This window comes from Phacochoerus africanus, chromosome 11 (assembly GCF_016906955.1).
Source record: "Phacochoerus africanus isolate WHEZ1 chromosome 11, ROS_Pafr_v1, whole genome shotgun sequence".
Classification (NCBI taxonomy): Eukaryota; Metazoa; Chordata; class Mammalia; order Artiodactyla; family Suidae; genus Phacochoerus; species Phacochoerus africanus.
This window is the reverse complement of record NC_062554.1, coordinates 75631422-75636735: the sequence shown is the minus strand read 5'-3', so window position 1 is coordinate 75636735 and position 5314 is coordinate 75631422.

The following is a 5314-nucleotide window of genomic DNA, read 5'->3' as shown; positions in this document are numbered from 1 at the left end:
CAAACCTTCCCTCTTTTCAAGTTATAAACACTTTCCTTATAGACATTTATTAGAAAGTAACACAAAGCAGATTGCAGGGTTTGCATTCTGTGGACGTTTCATATTAGGCATATTGTATGCTTTCTGTGTGCTAGGCATGATGGCATCCTTGGAGGTTAAGCTTTTAAATTCTCTTGCACTATTTTAATAATTTCATTGACTTAACCTTTATAAAGATGAAGTGTATAATTTCCTCAAAGAATACTTTACTGCACTGTGCTTGCGGAAAGAATGCTTCAGGTTAGAAATTAGGTCTGTGATTTGTCAGGTGATGATACAAGATGTTTAACTTAAACACAAACACTAGGTCACAGAGGGACAGGATCCAGATGGTTTTGTATTTGGTTACACCATCCTCCATCTCCCTGGCATCTCTATCCTTTCTTCTCTTTCCTGCCATCTGTCAATATTCTTGGATGAGGAATTAATCACATATACTATCAACAAGTTAGTTTTTTTTTTCCACCTTCTCTTTCATGGGGTGATAATAAAAGAGTATATTATAAAAATATCATGCTCAGTGTTTTCTCCAGAACTATATATTTTAAGCCTAAGGCTGAGCCATTAATAATTCCAGCATTTGAGGCAAAGAAATCAAATTTTTTATTTGACCTAATTTAGTGAGAAAAATAAAGTATATTTTCTCTCACATTCTTTTTTCTTTCTATTCTAGTCATTCTTTCCACTCTATGGTGAATTGTATATTTGAGTATTAATTGGTTACTATTTCTTAATTACTAGTAAAATTATATATTTTGATATTATTTAGTATAAGGATACATCTTATTATAGTAAATTACCATGTTTGTTTGGAAAATGAACATTTGAAATTAACCAAAGAAAAATCAACAATAGTATATAAAGTGGCTTAATTTATGAACCTTGGGGTCAGAATCACCCAATTTATTTCAGGCTCAGTTATTAGCTGTGTGTCCTCAGGCACATTGCTTTATCTTTCTAATCTTTCCTCATCTGTAAAGGGGATATAGGACTATGTACCTTGTGGGATTATTGTAGGATTAATGAGATAAATATATACAGCATTTAGCAGAGTATTTTATCCTCTGTAAGTGCTCCATAAATGATAATAGTTTTCATTTTTAATATTCTATTAAACAAATGTTGACCACTAAAGTAAAGAGATAAAGTAATGAAGTAGAGTTTAAAAAACTACTACTCTATTATTTATTTTTAAATGTTATTCTTAGGTGGTTTTATAAAAACTCCTTTTTATTGTAGAGAGGTAGAGCTCCTTGAGTACAACTGTTACCATGTGCAGAAAGTCCTACACTGCTTAGCTCAGGTGTCTTGAGTTAAAAGGATCCATACTGCTTTTCTACCATGCTTTCTACCAAGCCTGTTGAACTAATGTCACCTTGAAACAGGATTCAGCAAAGTGCAGCCTGCAGACCAAATCTAACCCCCTGTTTTTGTATATTCTGAGAGCTAAGAATGATTTGTATATTTTTAAGTGGTAGAGAATTTTTTTTTAAAAGAACAACATTTGTAACAGGTAATTATATGAAATACACATTTCAGCAACCATAAATAAAGTTTTGTTGGAACGCAGCCACTCTCATTTATTTACATATTGTCTGTGACAGTTTTCAATCAACAGAGTTGAGTACTTGTGACAGAGCTGCAAGGCCTAAAATACTTACTATCTGGCCTTTTCATGGAAAAAGTGTGTTGACCTCTAAGTTCAAATAATAAAAATATATTTATGGATGAGGCTTTCATAATCCAGCCTTCCCAATTTAAAGATCGTGTTTTAGTTTGCTGGAGCTGCCATAACAAAGCACCACAAATTGGGTGGCTCAAAACAATTTAAGTTAATTGTCTTACAGTTCTGAAGACTAGAAGTCTCAAATCAAGGTGTGGGCAGGGCCATGTTCTCTCTGAAATCGGTAGCAGAATCCTTCCTTGCTTTTTCCTAGCTTCTAGTGGTTTGCTCATAGTCTTTTGGTGTTCCTTGGCTACAACTGCATGAATCCAGTCTGCCTTTGTTGTTACATGTTTTTTTCCTTGTGTGTCTGTCTTTAGTGACTGTCTTACTAGGAAACAGGTCATTTTGGATCATCCCCTACTCCAGTATGATTTCATCTTAACTAATCCCATTTGCAAGGGCCCTGTTTCCAAATAAGGTCACATTCTGAGGTACTGAGGGGTAGGATTTCTACATATATTTTTATTTTTGCAAGATGGGTTAGTTGGAGAGACGCAGTTTACCCATAACTGTCAGGAAACTGGATTCCAAAAATATGAAGGGATTCACACAAGGTCACAAAGAGAGTTAGTGGCAGAACCAAAATGAGACTTCGAAGTCATACAGACTTGAACCAGAACCTGGAAGGGTGATTTTCCTTTTTCTCTTTTTTTTATTTTCCTCCCTCCCTCCCTTCCTTCCTTTCCTTCTTCCTCATAAAGCAACTTGATGTGGGAATCTCAGTTCCCAAAAGAGGGATCAAACCCCAGGCCATAGTGGTGAAAGTGCCAAATCCTGAACACTAAACCACCAGGGAATTCCATGAATTTCTATTAATGAATAATCTATAATACTATTTGGGTATCTAATGTATATGCAATACATAAGGTTTTTTTTTAGTCCTTTTTAGGACATACGTATTTAAGCATTAATGATGAAACATACTGTTTAAAGTTATGGACTATTACTGGCTAAAATTTCCAGTACTATAATTAAGTTTTATTTATTTGCACCAGGAGAGAATGAGTGCAATGAGTTCTTTTTCTTTTATTTGTCAGCTTGTATTCTAGAAAACAGAATAAAATGTATTCATAATCTACATTATGCAGTGACACTTTAATATTCTGCTAACAGTGTTTACATTCTTACTCAGAATGCATATAAAACAGTATTAAAGAGGAAAAATCAGTAATATAAATAATAATTTAAATCTTTTAAAAATAATGTCTATATAATTATTTTCTTTTCCCAATGGCTGTCACTTTTATCAACTATTAAAAGCACAAGCTTAGGAGTTCCTGTCGTGGCTCAGTGGAAACGAATCTCAGTAGTATCCATGAGGATGCAGGTTCAATCCCTGGCCTCTCTCAGTGGGCTAAAGATCTGGCATTGCTGTGCGCTATGGTGTAGGTTGCAGACACAGCTCAGATATGGCTCTGCTATGGCATAGGCCAGCAACTACATCTCCGATTCGACCCCTAGCCTGGATGAGACCCTAAAAATAAAAACAAAAAACAGGAGTTCCCGTCGTGGCGCAGTGGTTAACGAATCCGACTAGGAACCATGAGGTTGCGGGTTCGGTCCCTGCCCTTGCTCAGTGGGTTAACGATCCGTTGCCGTGAGCTGTGGTGTAGGTTGTAGACACGGCTCGGATCCAGCGTTGCTGTGGCTCTGGCGTAGGCCGGTGGCTACAGCTCCGATTCGACCCCTAGCCTGGGAAACTCCATATGCTGGGAGCGGCCCAAGAAATGGCAAAAAGACAAAACAAACAAACAAACAAAAAACAAAAAACAAGCAAACAAAATAACTCATATGCCATATGCCATGGATGAGACCCTAAAAATTAAAAAAAACCACAAAAAACAAGCAAACAAAATAACTCATATGCCATATGCCATGGATGAGACCCTAAAAATTAAAAAAAAAAAAACAAACAAGCAAACAAAATAACTCAAGCTTAAAGTTATTTCTTTCTCAGAGCTACTCTAAAAGTATTATTTATGGATAGATTCTCACCTCCAGAGGTCTGTTAATATTTGTATGCAAGAAGCTGACAGAATTTCTTGGTGTTAAAATATCATTAAAATATGGACAAAAGTAATGGAAACATGGCAAAGTCACACAAAGACAGAATTGGGAAACTTTTTACTGGACGTTGTTACCTGTGAATACTAACTATTCTTAAGAATATTTTTCAAATTGTATCAGATGTTTATGTTATGGGGAAGCCAGGGCATTTGAGGCTAAAGAAAGCCACTTGTGTGATTTAGCAATGCTGTTTTCTTGAGCTCAATCCAGGCTTTTGGGTTTAATGTTTTGGAAGATGCTGCTGCCTCCATCAGCCAGAACTAAGGCAACTGGGTATGTGGCTCAGTAACCCTAGAGATAAATTCCCCTGAATGAACCTCCAGCTATAACATTTGGACACTCAAAGCCTACTGTATTTTAAGATTAATTACTGTACTTTGAAGGAAAAGGCTGACAATAGCTTTGTTACTGCACAGAAAGTTCCAAGCTTAATGGGTCATAGGATAATTAATTATCATAATGCTTGCCTTTGAAGTAGTTGGAAGAAAGGAAAAATTACCCCATTTGACTGATAGAAAAACTGAGACAAGGGCAGCTAACTTGCTTGTGGTTACCCAGGGAATAGTTGGCTGAGACTCCAGGATTCCTGACTCCAAATTCATTGCTGTAACCACCAGACTGAAACCAGCCGCCAAAGGCTGTAATTTGGTCTTGAGGCCGTGGCCATAGTTTAGAACCACAATAGTGAGGGAACCACTTTAAGGAGGACCTTGAAAATCTTTCAAGGGAATTATGCCTCTTTATCTTTGTTGATTATGTAATGATTGGAATAAATGAGGGTTTTGGCCCCACCACATTTGTGGTTTTGGGTTAGGCTGGGGTCCCTTTTAGGAAACTGGGAATGTTTGCCTCATCCTTGGGCCCCAATTTTTAAACCAATTGTGTTGAGTTTATGATACACAAATCAATGTGTTAACATTATGCTTTTTACTTGGCAGAAGTCATAACTCGGGTTTCCATGGATATAGCAAGATGGGCCAGAGAGGAGAGGATTGGAGACTTGGAAACCGAGGGAGTGTACTTCATGGGACCACACGGTGATCAGAAATGGACTTGAGGTGAGTAATCTGCAGGATCTGAATGGATACAGACCTTGCATTGAAAAAACCTTCAATGTCTCCAGGAAGAGTAGTAGAAATGGGTTCTGACCGTGGGTACCAGGCTGAAGTTCTGTAAGGCAAACCTTAGTCATCACAGATGTGGGGCCATTCATCTTTGGGGTTGAGGCTGAAAGAATGGGTTTCAATGTCAACATTCAAGTTATTTTTGAAAGAGTGAAGCAGCACTCTTACTTACTCCATTGGAATGGGATACCAGTAATAATAATCATTACATTAATACTAATAATAACTATACTATATCTACTCTTTATGACTGTGTATGGAATGAGTGTTATGCTAGCTTTTTACATTTGCTATCTTGTTCATTCCTAAATATAGCCCTGCAGTACTGGCTTTATTTTTTATAGTTTATAAATATGGA